This window comes from Adiantum capillus-veneris, chromosome 10 (assembly GCF_014529385.1).
Source record: "Adiantum capillus-veneris isolate H3 chromosome 10, ASM1452938v2, whole genome shotgun sequence".
Classification (NCBI taxonomy): Eukaryota; Viridiplantae; Streptophyta; class Polypodiopsida; order Polypodiales; family Pteridaceae; genus Adiantum; species Adiantum capillus-veneris.
Window position 1 is genome coordinate 128,062,362 of NC_140940.1, and position 16,223 is coordinate 128,078,584.

A 16,223-nucleotide genomic window follows, 5' to 3' on the forward strand; every position below is an offset into this window, starting at 1 on the left:
CAAGAATTCCATAGAAAATATGGCATTAAGTCCAAACACTATATTAAAAGGTGTTGCATAAATAGCATTTTTATAAGCAAACTCAGTATGTCCAAAGAGTTGAATGTAACTTTGATTCTAGTGTGCTCTTGACTCATTCACTATCGTTGTGAGCATTGTGCGCATAGGATTTTGTTTGTGCTCTCTGCTTGTCCATTCGCTTAAGGGTAATAGGGTGCTGATTTGAAAATGAATTACCATGAATTCATCTAGTAAGAATTCAATCACGGTCACTATTTTGATCGGTAGCCCATATCTTGTAAATACACAATAAAACAAGAATTGTGCTATCATCTTTGCATTGTTTTCATGTGTACTTTTGGCTTCAACCCATTTGGTTAGATATTCTATGGCCACAATGATCTATTGAGCATACATATAATATGTGGGAGGTGCTATAGGTTTGATAAAGTCTATGCCCAACTTGGGAAAAGCTCTTGCCCCTATCATTGATCGTGAATATATTTTGTCTCTCTGTACAGGGGCTTTCGTTTGTTGACATTCATCACATATTTTCATGTATACTTTTGCATCCATGAACAAGGGCGGCCACCAAATTCTTACAACAAGAATTGCTTTCACAATTTTATATGCAGAAAAATGTGTACCTTGCTTGTCTAGCATGAGCTTGCTTGAGAATTGGAATGTATTCATCTTCCATGGTGCACATTTGTAATTGATTTTCCTTTTCTCTCTTGTAGAGGTGATCCTCAATCAACACATAATTTTTTGCTTTGGTTTGAATAGATTATATTCTTGATGTACTCAACCCCTCTGGAAGGATTCCTTTTGCAAGGTAATCCACATTGTATGAGCGCCACTGAGGTGCAACCACTACTCTAAACAATGTTGCATGTTTTACAGGTGCTTGAGTTGCACAAATGTCACATTAACTACTATAGTGTTAGGGTAAAAGCATTGCAACTTTGCTCGAGACTGGACGTCCGCTGCCCACTGTAGGTACATACACATTCCTTATTCTTCATATAAAAAAAGAATAGGTAGCTCCTCACCACATTATTGGAGGTTGCTCCACCCACACGGTGTGTCTTCTACTCTTCTCCTCCCTCGCACTCCACACGCACCGCACATCGCTTCCGCACCTAGTGCTCTCACAAGTTCTATCCGAACTTTGATTTTGCACGGATGTAGTGGAGCGGTTAAGTCAATAGCTTTGCAATGACAAGCACTAGTAGATTCAAGAGAAGGGAACAACTTGGAAATGTGTGCACATACGTTGTAAGAGATTTTGCTCGTGTACATGGAAGCTTCTACGCCGGTATTGTGTACACACAGATTGTAGTGCAAGAGAAGCCCATATTGCAGATCTGAGCTTAGTCATGTATATTCAGCTTGTATAGAGCCTGTGTAGCAAGCCGTTGCTGATTTTTTAGAGTGACATGCAAGATTGGAATCTACAGGGCCGCTTGCTGAGCATTAGGTGGTGAAGCAAGCAAAAACCAAGGCAATGCTAGAAGTCAAAATTTAAAGGCTTGGAAATTCACCTTGCAAGGTAGCACTGCTTACAAGTCTTGAGCAAAGCTTGGCAAATCAAAAGCCTTGATTAGCATTGAACAAGGGTTTAAGGGGGGACTTTGTCTTAAGAAACATGAGCATTGTTCTATGAAGGTATGCATACACACACACACACACACACACACACACACACAGGTTTTTGATAGAGACAACAAAGAAGCACTCTAATTTTTTCCTCTATGAGTGTGTTCCCACACTTGGTAGCGATCAAGAGAACGAAGAGTTTCTTTCAAAGACTACCTTTTGGCAGCTCATCATTGACACCAGAGCAGAGAGTGCTTTAGGCTCTTCTGTGGGCAGCCATGGCACAACACTAGTGGCTACCACTTTGGCAAACCCTTCTTCACGGCAATTTACCTTGGCTTGGCATGGTGATTCATGGCAACTCTCGGCATTGGAGAGCTAGGACACCCCCGTTGAGAGAGTTTCTCCTCGATCGTTTTGCTTCTTTCCGGCATCAATTTTTGGCATTCTTCTTGAGATTCACGGCAGATATGGCATCAAGCACTTTCATTTGGCGGAAAAACACGACATCAACCTTCTTTTCCCTTTGATCGGCAAGAAAGCACAAGCAAAGAGCAAATTCCAAAGTTGCAATTTTAGAGATCAATGGAGGAAGCACAGAGGCTTCAAGAAGGGAGGTTAGCAAAGCTAGTCGCAAAGAAAAAATAAGGTAGAAAGGCCTCCAAAGAAGATGAATAAGATGATGCCGATATCGACAAGAAGCTCAAGAAAACCAAAGAGGAGCGGGTAAGAAGATCAAACAACACAGATGCCACAACACGGATGAAGAAGACAAGCTAGCTAGAGCCTTCAAGGAAAGGATTCATGACGTTCTAAAGCACAAGGCCAAATAGAGGGTATAAGAGGATACCAAAAGGCAAAGAATGACAAATTTAGAATCCGTGATGGACTCACCAAGACGTCAAAGATCTATGCATAGGGAATCTTCTAAAGACAAGCCTACCACGACCCAGCAAGAGGAGATGCAATTTGAGTGAGAGAAACAATGAGTCTCACATAAACCACCAACTCCTACTCTTGCTCAAGAGAATGAAGAAGAAGTGAAGGAACAAGAAGACAAGACAAAATCTAAAGAAAAGAAAGAGGACATTCAAACTGAGCAAAAAGATTATGAGACAAAGAAGCTGGACAAAGAAACCGAGAAGAGGAACAAAGACAACTAGAAGAACATCTGAAGAAAGATCAAGAGAAGAAAGAGCAGATGCCGGAGAGTTTGCTACCAACAACACAAGTGTAGAGAGAAGTACCACCTCTCTCAAGAGCGGAAGTTGAAGCCGCTGACAAACCCTTCAAAGAATTTGAATTAGAAAATCACTTGAAGATGATTGAGCTACAAATTCGATGTCAAAGGGCAATTTTTGATATGAGAGAATCAGATGCACGAGATGCAAAAGAAGAGTCCAATGCGGCCATTGGAGAGATTGATAGACTCCATCAACAAATAGAGTGCCTACAAGAGGCTAAGGAAAATCTAAATGCTGCCATGGAATGAGAAAAGCAAGATGTGGCAAGCATCTTTCATGTTTTAGAAAAGAAAATCGAGGCAAATAATGAGCTTCAAGTGGAGCATTATGTGTTGGACGAGACTTTGGTAGGAGATCAAAAGAAGTACACAACATTATGCAGCTCATATGATGTTGTCAAGCACACCTTGTCAAGCCTCCTGGCCATGCAAGAAGTCCCTGCTCCTGCCTCGACCTCTCAAGCTCCTATTGCCATCATAGAAGAGATCAAAGCACTTAAAATAGAGTTGGCCCAAGAAAAGATTAAAAGGCAGATGATGTTGGCTGGCTAGATGGCTATTCACAATCAAAAGGAGTAAGCGATCAAGGAGCTCCAAGAACAATTGGCCAAATCTAAAGAAAATCTCACCAACTAGGCATAATAGCATGCTAAGGAGTTACAAAGTAAAGAGTTGACAATCAACACCTTACAATCAAAAGCCATAGTACTTGCCCAACAAACACTACAACAATTGGTGGAGTTTAATAGCACGGATCTATCCCCCGTGGATCTACCAAGCACATCAAGAGGGGGCGGAATACATGATTTTGAAGAAGAGATAGAGCAAACAAATTCCCATGAGGAGCTAAAGAAATGGATATAGGATATGCCAGATGGATCTCACAAGGAATACATGTTATATGAGCTCAAGCTGCTTGAATCAGAGCCCTATTAATGATAAAGCCAAATGAGGTGGTAAAGAACTTTGGTCATGAAATGATCCCACTCCCAATGATGAAATATAAGGCTACCATCATTGTAATCCAATGCCAAGGGTGACTACGAGGACATGTTAGTGGCAACAAATCAGGTACTACCAGTCCGTGAAAGTAACCCCTGTGGAGGAAGAAGTGGTTTGAGAAGCAACCACAAGATGAAACAATGTACAAAAACGCGCTGCATCATCTCAAGATCGACCCTACATATTTTCCAATTTCTCATCGGCAATCCTAGGATATCTATTACATATGGAAAAGCTCGCCTTTAGTATTGAATTGCCTAGTGCTTTCAAAGATAATCAACAATTACAGGCTGGCTGAATCATACACGATCCATTCTATGCAAGCATTGATTTTTTTAGATGAGAGATGTTCCAAACCTGACATGACAGACGCTGACCAAAATAGCAAAGATGATAATAACTTGCATACAAGCTTTTGAAGATATTGATGCAGCAAAGCATCGATGGTAGGTTTTTATGGAAGGAACTAAAGGTATTGCCTGGAACTTAGACACTGAAGAATGAAGACCAATTTCTTTCACAGCTACCACTTGAGGCGGCAACGGACAATACTATCACAACCACATGTTGAAGTTCCATTTTTTCTCCACCATACTCTTTCCACCAAACTGGTGCACTCATCGCCTTGATAGCATCTATATGCCAAGGATCCCCAAACATTCCTTCTCTGCTAGTATAGGCCGTCTTTTGTGTATATGCCAAAAGCGTCAATAGCTCTGTCTCTTTAACTTGGGACAAAAAGCATTCGTTCTTTCTTTCTACTATCTCATTTTTATCTCACACCCTAGCTAGATCCTATACGTAGGGCAACTTCCAATATATATATGTTCTATGTAATTTTCATATTTTTTTTAATAGCTACTAGGAAGGAATCAAATCCTAGTGGGACACTAGCTTGCATGATTTTCAAAGATACACCTATTTTAATGCATTATTGCAAGCATGATTACAAAACTTTGTCAAGGAGCAATGTCATGCTTTCATATTGCATGAGGTGTCCATTGGAATCAAACGGAAGTCTAGGCTAAGGGGACCACAAGAAGACTTTTGCTTCCAAAATTGTACCCTATTTTGGTGAATTTTTAACACAAGGTTTCAATCCAAATTGGAAAAAGTATATTTATGGAGTCGTAGCTAATGAGATGAATTTTTTGCTTCTATTTTATTTCTTTATTTAAAGCCACAATTGAGAAGATATTATCAAAATGGTGGACCCCAATCTGTCCACATCATGCAGGGAAATCTCATTTTAAACTTTGCCTGTTCCTGTTCACGCTGGCTCTTCTCTTTCGTGTATAACCCTTGGGGTTTCCTTTCACCTATAAAAGGGGACCTCTTCTTCCTTGTAAACTCTTCATGAGATGAATTCATGAGAGAGTGAGAGTAGTAATGCCTAATTGTACTTAGCCATAAACATAAGCCTAAGCCTACACTTGCTCCTAGAGTAAGACTAGCCAATCTTATAAGCTATCCTTGGAAGGTCAATTCTAATCAAAGAAGGTCTTGAACTTGGCGCATCAATCAAGGCTCGAAGTCTTCTCTCTTCTTCTCTCTCCATCAAAATGGTGAATAACTCATGAAGAGTGTCAAGTATGATGTGTTTTACTTTGATATTTTGTTGGTTTCTTGTTGTTTTTTTTTCATCTCTAATCCAACACACACACACACACACACACACACACACACACACACATATATATATATATATCTAATTTCATCTCCCTAACCATATTTATTTGTCTCACTCTTAGAAAGCCATTTCTCTATAAATTCTAGATTCTCCTTGCTACAGGTACATCTCTCCTCATAGTGTCCTTATTGCCTATGGGCAAGAATAGGGTTTGGGAAGAAGATTCTCTTTCCTTCACTTCTCTCATGATGTGAATTTCTATCGCTTCCACTCTGTACAATCTATTACAATTAACGTATGGATTAACCGTAAAATACACTTTCAACAACGTAAAGTGTTTCTCTTTGGCCTAGAGAGGCTCAATGAAATACTTCTTTCACCGAATCCCATCATACTACCTCTTATAGACTATAACTTCTCTTTTGACATAAGTGTAGTTATCTTTCTATGAACCAAGAGGATTTGTACACACAATTAATCCCAATCACTAGACAAAACATATATATTATGATAAGCAAAAAACTACAATTCCAAAGAACAATTTGTAGCATGTTTGGTTGGTAAAGATTGAACGTCATTAACTCATCTATTAACTCTTTCATATTACCCATGATACGATATGACCATAGCCTTGATGTTTTCATCTTTGTGTTGTTTTGCAAAATATTCTCTTTTGTGTCCTTTCTTTGTGTGTGTGAGTGCAAGAGAGAAAGAGTGGGGCTTCTTTGATTGCACTTCCTTCCAAACCCTAGACTTCATGGCATCTATGGTTTAACTCCTTCATATAGTTTTTGGAGTTCTCTCTCAAACTCTCAAAGTGAAAAGCCCGGTGATTTCCTAGCAAGACCACAAATTTCTCGACAACGTGATTGAATTCCCATGAGGGACATCCTCAAGAGAGGTAAACAAGTCATGATGAGAGGTAATGTGCTTGGTAGCACCACTGTCAAAGTGCCATACATGAGCATCTGTAGCAACTGACAAACATGCATCATGGACATAAGGATCATAAGCACTAAAAGCCCATTCTCCACATCAACATCACAATCTCCTTTCAAAAAAGACTCAACAATAGCTACATTTGTAGTGGAATGAGTATTAGTAATGGAACTAGCTCTTTCTTCTTAGCCTCTTTTGCCTTCAATTTTGGACATTGCTTGATCAAGTGATCATTAGCTTTACATAATGGCAACACATCTTCTTTTTGCCCTTATTACCAGAATTCCTAGATGAATTGCTGTCAGCAGAAGCATTAGGAACAAGTGATTTTCCACTCGTAGAAGAACCATGAGAAGTGGCTACATTGTTGTTACCACCTTTTCTTTGAGCATCAATAAAGGCCAGTTCAATTGCACGCTCTCTAGTCTTGTTTTTTCTAAAAAGTGACTCTTGCAACAACAATGTGCATAATGCATCAAACTTGACAACTTCTGGAATTCCTTGGGTCATAAGTCTCCAAGTACTAGCAAAAGTCTTGTAAGAATCTAGCAAAGCATCAAGAACAATCTGCACAAGGGAATTGTCAGAAATGACCACCTGTAGAAATAAGTTTCTCATTGATATCCTTGATACCAGCAAGGAAAGTGTCCATATCATCTTCCTCATGCATAATCTTTGACCCCAGCTCTTTACGTAGGAATGCAATTTTTGTCTCATTACGACTTGCATAAAGACCAGCCGGAATATCCCAAGCCTGTTTTGCAGGTTTCATTGAACGAATGTGAGGAGTAATAGTGCGCTTCATAGACAACACAATCAACGCATGAGTCCATGAATCTTTTACATCCCAATGAGCTTGCTCAGCCGTAGGCAAACCAACTATGGCAGCAACAATCCTGCTACCAAAACCTGTAACATCCTCAACATCGCCTACATCCTCAGAACCAAGATATACATCAATGCCTTTCACACTATTCCAAACAACCTTTGACACAAGGACATGTTGCAATATATAAGCCCACATAGGATAATTGTCCCCATCCAATCTATCCTCAGCAACAAACATCTTGAACACATCTATGTTGTTGTTAGCCATGGTAAATGATGCATCTGATGTGAAAACTACCCAAAAAGAGGAGAAAAAAATCGGGAACAACACGTTCCATATATCACAAACCGCAGAAGACTGTAAGGAACCTATCATGCAAAAAACGGCACTGACAAAATAGCCTTCGCAGTACTGCCTATAGTGGAAACGAAGGCCGAAATGAGCTCAAACCAAAAATATGAGCAAACCAAGCTCTATGAGTTTTCCCAAAATATTTGTTAGCCTGTGGACACTTGCCAAAGCTCACAAAAATCAAAGAAAGTGAGTAGGTGTGTGTTGGAGCTGCTGGCGACTAAGCCCAAGAGGACACAACCTGCTCTAATAGCAATTGTTGGAATTAGGGTTGCAAGAAAACACACACATCTTGGAAAAGACAAAGGAAGCTCAAGGCACACAACAGAGAGTGTTTTACTTACTGTGCAATGGAAAGATAAGATAGCCCTAGAGTGATGGGCGTATATACAATGCACGGGGAAAAAACCTCCTAGTGAGGGAAAAAATGCCCCAACATTCCTACGTGTGTTCACACATATCACTACCACATGTATATGGTAACACCAAGGACTTAATATTGATATCAACAGTGATATTGATGATGATCGGAGCTCCACTTCTTCTTACATCCATGATACCTATTACATTTAGCGTGATTCTCTGGAAATTACATTATATGAGTATGAGGATACTCCACCTATGGCCTGCAAAGAAAATACAATTAACAACTTTATTAAGAGGGCGGATAAGATTTTCAAGTTGGAAGCATCCTTAGAAGCTGAGTTGAATTGAGGGATCCGATTGTTGCATCGTGTCAAGAGTATCAAGATATTTTTGCATGGGATTATTCTAAGCTTAAGGGTTTTCCTCCCGAGGTTGTTGTGCATCGCATACCCTTAAAGATGGGAGCCGTTCTTGTTCATCAATGTTAGGCTTTAGCGGAGATTGTGTGAGCGTCGCAAGGGGGTATACATGGAGATTAAGAAGCTTTTAGAAGATGGGCTCATTTTTCTCGTTGATAAAACTGAGTGGGTTTCTCCAATTGTAGTTGTGTCCAAAAAGAATAAGCAACTTCATATTTGTGTCAACTATGAACAATTAAACATAGCTACAGTGAAAGACTATTACCCTTTGCCCTTCATGACCAAATTTTAGATGCATTAGTGATAAGGGGGAGATTTATGCATTCATGGATGGTTTTTTGGGATATAATCAAATGGCCATAACTGAGGAGGACAAGCTTAAAGCCACTTTTACAACCATTTTTGGAACTTATGCATATCACATCATGCCTTTTGGGTTGTGCAATGGTCCAGGGTCATATCATTATAAGGATGGGTGTTTTTAGAATGACCTGAATGATTTCCTCAAAACTTTCATTGATGACTTGGGAGTGGGCACATCTAAAAAGAACTTGGTAGTTGCATTAGAGTATGTGTTTAAAAAGTTTCGTGTGAATAATCCATAGCATTGAATGCAAAAAAGTGTGCTTTGGGGGTAGCTCATGGCATTTTTCTTGGGCATCTTATTAGTTAGCATGGCATTGCAATGGATCCACAAAAGCTAGAGTCTGTTCCTGCATATCCAACACGTATCACTGCTAGGTAGCTTAGAGGATGTCTTGGAGCTGCAAAGCATTATAGCCATTTTATGAAGGATATGACACATATTATGTTACCACTTGATACTCTTTTAACAGTTGAGCATAGGTTTATTTGGGGTGAGACTCAAATCATTGCTTTCTCCTACCTTAGGATTTCTTGGAGTGGCAAAGCATTATAGACATTTTATTAAGGATACGACACATATTATTTTTCCACTTAATACTCTTTTAAGGGTTGAGAAAAAGTTTATTTGGAGTGAACCTCAAATTATCGCTTCACTACTGCACCCGTTCTTAAGCCACTTGATGCATCTAAGCCAATTCATTTATTTTCTGCTTGCTCATATTATGTTGTTTTGGCATGTGTTTCACAACTTTATGAGACAAAGTTGCATCCTACTGCATATTATAGTAACAAATTAGAAGATGCAGAGACTCATTATACATGAGTAGAGAGAGCCTGCCTAATCATTGCAGAAGAGACTAGAAAGTTTTGTACATATATAGCCACTCAATATACTATTATCTATGTTTCCAAGGATTGATTATGTTTGATGATGATTAAGCTTGAGCCTCATGAGTGCATTATGAGCTTTATTTTACTAAATATGACCTTGAATAAAAACCCCCTGCATTACAAAAGCTTGTGGATTGCTTAGCCAATGTTCCTACATGTGACGATGAGCCCAAACATTTGAGCCGAATTTGTTTTGCATTGAGCTTTCTAGGGAATGGTAGAACCAAATTGATAATATTGTCTCTCCACACTTGAATTTCCTCCCCAAAGAATAAGGCTGAGAAGAAATGTCTAGTTACCCATGCACAAAGGTTTTCTATCATTGACAAGGATTTGTATCAAAAGGGTTTTGAGGGATTATATCGAAGGTGTGTTCGCAAGGAGGAGATTCCTCATATTTTGAAGGGGTGTCGTGATAGTTCTTGTGGGGGAGATTTTGTAGGGAGGTTGATTGCATTGAAAATCTTGAGAGTGGGATATTGGTGGTCGACTATTTTAAGGATTCATTTGAGTGGTGTAAGCGCTTTGATATGTGCTAGCATGCTACGCATCTCGAGAATCGTTTGAGACTATTAAGCCTACTATGGTTGCATTACCTTTTGAGAAGTGGGGTATTGACTATGTTGGGGCGAGGAGTGATGATGCACACAATTCTTGATTGATCATGTTATTTTTCATTGTGGGACACCAACTCAACTTGCTTTTGATGGAGGGCAAGTTGAGAGCACCAAAAAAACTTTGATCACCATCTTGAGAAAAAAAGTTGATGTTAAAAAGAGGGATTGGGATGAGAAATTGTCAGCCATTGTATGGGCATACAACACTAATTTTAAAGAGGCCATGGGTTTCATTCCTTTGTCTTTGGTGTATAGTCAAGAGTGTGTTGCTTATTGAGCATGAACTGATACCTTGAGATTTTTGCATGAGCACTCTTTGCCCTTGGAGGAGAGTTTGAAAGAGAGGTTGGGTACATTAGAGCACGTAGATGAGTGGATATTGCGAGCCTATTTCCATCAAGAAGTAGCAAAGAAGAGTCAAACAAAAAAAAGAGCAAAGAAAGCTGAAAATTATGATTTTGTGGATGGACAATTTGTCCTATTGTATGATGTACCTCATGAGTTGTTCCCTAGAAAGTGGAGCCATATTGTGTGGTCTGGTCCTTATCATATTGTGAAGGTCTTTCCTAGGAACAAAGCCCAGCTTGTAGAAATGGATGGCACATGGTTTTCTACCAAAACCAATTTTGATAAAATTGAACCATATTGGATGTAATTTTGTGCATGTGACTTAATCTTATTCTCCTATTTAGTTTTGTTAGTATATGTGCAATGCCCACTTGTCAATTTTGCCATCAGTACTATGGCTGATGGTTGGTGGTCGATGCACGGTGGTCGGTGGCTAGTGATAAATGGTTGGTGGCCGCCGTGGATGATGGGTTGACATTGTCAATACCACATATGCCACACACACACACACACACACACTGATCTACCACCTACCCATAGCATTATAAATGGAGGCCATCTCCATGAACCCAACATCCATTATTGAAGGATAACCAAACCTTGTACTTCTACCTACTAGCTCAAGTTGTCTATATCACCATCTAAGCTCTACCTTGAGAGTGCATGGGTGGATGAAGCCATCACTTTGTAATAGTTCTAATCTTAATTTTGATTTTCCACTAATTCACTTTGCATCATATCTCTCTCAACTCTTCTTGCTCTACAAGATCCTACTTTGTTCTACATTTCTTACAAGATGTAGATGCTCGTGATTCTTCTTCGTCTACGTGGTATCTCTACTTTGATGACGCTTGTCAATGCATAGAGAAGACGGAGAGTTGCAACATTACCATTTATCCACCTCATGGTTTTACTATTCTTTTAGGATTTTTGCTAGAGGATTACTTAAGTAATGATGTTGCAAAGTATCAAAACACTATTTATTGGGTTGAGAGCTTTGTATATATTGGGAGCTACACATGTGCGTCTTTATGGAGATACACAACTTGCGGTGCACAAATTCCATGGAATGTATGTACCCTTCACCCTTTGATGCACTGTTATAGCCAAATAGCCCGTGATTACTTCACCCATTTTACATCACACACCCTCACCTGTTTGCCTTGTCATGAGAACATTGTAGTAGATTACATTGCATTGATGGACCTATCTAGACCCTTTACCCAAAACTTTGATTTTAACTTGGTAAATTTCACCACATCACCTTTACCCATGGGAGTAAGTGCACAATATTAATTGTTTGGGAGTTGAAGAGTTGTGTCGCCATTTGAGAGATTTGAGAGCATCTAGCCCTTCTACCATTGAAAGCCTTATTTTCTCTATGACTAGACGCCTTATACATTTATGAGATGTCACTTTCTTGACTATAGACCACCCTACCCATTTACTTATGCTACTTTAGTTGCATCAATCTAACCTGGGTTCACACTAGTAGGCTAGTTTTCCTCGTAGGATGCCATTGTTTGTGCCGTTGAATGCATGTCATCTTCATATGTGTTGCATTTCCACTATGTTGTGTTTGTTTGCATCCATTTGATCACCATAAGCACTATTTTTTCCATAAAACTAATGCTTCTAACCTTGGGTGACAAAGATGCAAGCCTATTTTGTAGTGCAAGAGACCGTTTTGAAGCAGTCAAGAGCAAACTAAGCACAATGCAAAGTTGACAGAAAATCGGCTTTACTTCATTTTTAGTCGGCTATAAAGTAAAAAAAAATTGGCTAGGTTTTAAGCTTACCTTGGGGGAACACAAAAAATATGATATGATGTCATAAAAAAAACAACAAATGCTACAATTTGCAACCTCAAAATCGGATAGGGAATAAGTCTTGGGGAAAAGCATTGGTCATATATGTGGCAAAGGTCTAAGGGTGATTTCTTTTAAGCTTTAATCTAATGGTTGTCACTTTCTGGGGGTGATTGCTCATGGAAGAGAAAGAGGGAAGGAAGAGTCATTCGTCTCTTTGTCGGGTGCTTGATTGATGCATATGTGAGCATTTCTTTTCCGCCAGTTGCATAGGGAGCATGTTGTGAGCACGCTATGTGTGTGTGTGTGTGTGTGTGTGTGTGTGTAACATTTGAGAGGAAGAGAAAGAGAGAAACAGTCTCCCTTGTTGCAATTCAAAAGAAGGTGAAGTGAGAGGGAGAGAAGATCTCCATTGCCATTCAAATATAGAGAGAAATCATTGTTCCACAGTTTGAGGAATAGAGGAGAGAGAAGTCATGCTGATTAAAAGAGAGAGAAACAAGTCCTGATGTAGCGCTATCTAGAGCAAGAGGGTTCATTTGAGAAGGGGAGATTTTTGAGGATAGAATGAGAGGGGTGCATAGTGTGTGAGAGAAAGGGAGGGGGAGGGCCTCTTGTAGTCCAAAATCAAAGAGAAATTCTAGGTTGTCAAAAACGAGAAAAGAGAGAGAGAGAGAGAGAGAGAGAGAGAGAGAGAGAGAGAGAGAGAGAGAGAGAGAATTGCTGTCGAGCAAGTTGTGTAGGAGAGAGAGACCCTGTTGGTTGAGTGCAAGGAGAAAGAGAGGACCTCACTGTAACCAAGTAGTAAAATTACATTTACAAAAGGGAATATTAATTTCATATTATGAAAAATCCAATAAGGTTCTCATAGGTGATCCCCCCAATCTTCATTGATTACCATACAAGGAAAGTATGGTTGTAATTTTCATGAAGGATAAAAGTGAGGTATTTAACAGATTTTAGAATTTCAAAGTCATGTCTAAAAAATAAATTGGTAGTATGAACAATGCCCGAGGTCAAATAAAGATGGAGAGTATGTCTTTGATGCATTTAGGCTTTGTGAAAAAGCATATATACTTGGCAGAATAATGGTGTTGTCGAGTGGAAGAACAAACACATTGCAGAATTTGCAAGGGAGTTTCATTCATGCGTAGACAACTGTATAGAATTCCTCGTCCCCATAATAATGCAGCATATTGTTCTCATTCATCATTTCCCTTGCAAATTCTGCATTGATGAATGAGAACAATATGTTGCATTATTATGGGGCCGAGGAATTCTATACAATTGTCTACGTTGAACGAAACTCCCTCCACTACTTTACACAACATGATGCAAAGAGGATAAGTTTAGTGGTAGAAAAGATGATTTACTCGGCCTCACATTGTTTGGATACAAATCATATGGTTAATTCTATAAGTGGAAGAGAGGTTTCAGTCTACTAGCACAATTGTTATCCATGTTGATCTTATAGGTCAAAGAAAGCACTTGATTATCCATGGTAGATTGGTTGTGCCAAGTGTTGTATGGACTGATGAGTTGCTCATAGTATCCACATTCATGGTCTTGCACAAGACCTTAACATAAAATTCCCTCCGTTGTTGCATTGCCATGGTTATAAGATTATAATTGCATGGCAGACCCTCCACTCTTTAGTTATGACCTCCAAGCATACCTTGTACTCATAATAATTCAAGGTGTAATGACTTAGGGTGTGTGTCCTGAGGCATGTGAAGTATCATTAGTTGAATCTAATTATGGATAGTAGAGTACTTGTCCATGCTGGGGATATTCCCTCAATTTGAGTAGAGTGAACCTTAGACCTTTTGGAGAGTAAGAGGTTGTTCACGCAATTGTTGTAGAACAAGAGAAGGGAAGTTCATATTAATGCTGGTTGATCCATACTGTGTGTGTGTGTGTGTGTGTGTGTGTGTGTGTGTGTGTGTGTGTGTGTGTGTGTGTGCACTTTGTGTTAACCCTAGATTATTTGTGGATCCTCATATTGTCCCATACGCATAGCTTATGAGCTTGTGCTTAGATGAAGTGGATGCTAGCCTAGTCTGTTGCACATACGCTCGCTTGCACAATGGCTTTGGCCACAAAATGCATAGGAAGAAGACGCAAGGATTGCAGCCTTGAGCGCCCGTTTTGAGGCTGCCTGCACAAAACGAGCCGATTGCCAAGTTAAAGGTCTTTAAATTGGGGGTTTTACCCTAGTGACCTCTTTTTGCTCAAGAACATGGGGTTTGAACGCAAGAGGTTTTCTTATATCTATATAGATTTATCATTTATATATAAGAAAATCTACATTCATTATATATATATATATATATATTGTGGTGTACACAAGATTAGGCCCAAACTGAGTCTACCTTCTCCATGAGTAGGCAGCTCCTTATGTTGATAACCAGAGAGACTACAACCAACTAATTATCTTGGCATCTACATGAGGGTAGGTTCACACCAAGGCCGTCTGGCCACACACACCACACCTCCCCCCTTAGGGAGAAAAAGATGAACATCTTTTTACTAGTTTTGGATTGGGTAGGGACTCTACATGACTGAAGGGACTGCATCAACTCCAACGCCTCATCCGGGGGGAGTGATCATACAACGGCTTGGGGGCTAGGGACTGAATTTGGGGGCTAGAATTGACATCATGCCGATCATCATCAAGACATGGAACTCGTATCTCTCACTTATGCAAACATTAGGTCGCTCCCAATGAAATGGACAAGACAAGGAAGGACTGACTGAGGATTGGGTGCAAAATTTTTGCGACATGCATCCCTCCCGAAGGAGCTTGTGTGATGGTAACTGTTATTCAACAAAAACTAGATTGCGAAAGGAACCAAAGATAAAAAGACTCCCACTAAACACAATGAAAAGTTGAGCTTCATGATTGAAGCTCTACTTCATGACAAGCAAGACTAGAAGATCAGGTACCTCTGCAACAATCAAGGTGCAGCAACTCCCGTCTTTTCGAGCATGCTCAAAACAAGAACATTTGAAAACCATATGCAAACTGCAAAATGTCCCAAGAGAATCTGTTGTGTAGAGCATGTTGAGTGTAGGTTGTCGCATGAAACACTCACCAAAATCCAAATGCATTAACAAGGTAGCCACTCCTTTGATGGGACTGTCTGCCAGGCGTGATCCCGAAAGCTCCATGAGAGAGGGTTCTTGCTCTAGTCCAATTCTTGGACCTCTTCTTGTGTTCAGCCTTTTTCTTAGGCTCTCAATCTACATGAACAACTGAGGATTTCAAAGCGGAGGAGTTCAACTGGGAGTGACTATCCACAATGGAAGCTTTGGACGTGTCTGCAAAAGCTTCAATGGCGGGCTTGCTAGTGAGAAAGAGAAAGGCATGGAATGAGCCAGTGAAGGGGATGAGAGCTTTACTGGTGGAGTCAGGGACAGAAGCGAGAGGAAGGGTAGCGGGCTGTGGTTCAAGGTGAGGGGGGAGACGGAGTTGACCTGGAGCAGAAGAGCTTGTTGCACAAAGTTGGAACTCGCCACCGTCCTCTTCTTCATCATCATTTTCCTCCTCCTCTTCTTCTTCTTCTTCATCGTCTTCGTCAGAGGGAGGCTCATGGGTATTAATACTAGTCATTCTCAAAACACTACTGTAGTACTATCCGTGTCGAAGGGGAACGCCATGACTAGTGAAAGTAAGCCCAAGAACCTATGGATAACTAACCACCAAACAAGAAAATGTGCCCGTCTCCTCCACCAATGTGGTGTACACAAAATTAGGCCCAAATTGAGTCTACCTTCTCCACGAGTAGGCAGCTCCTTATATTGATAACTAGATA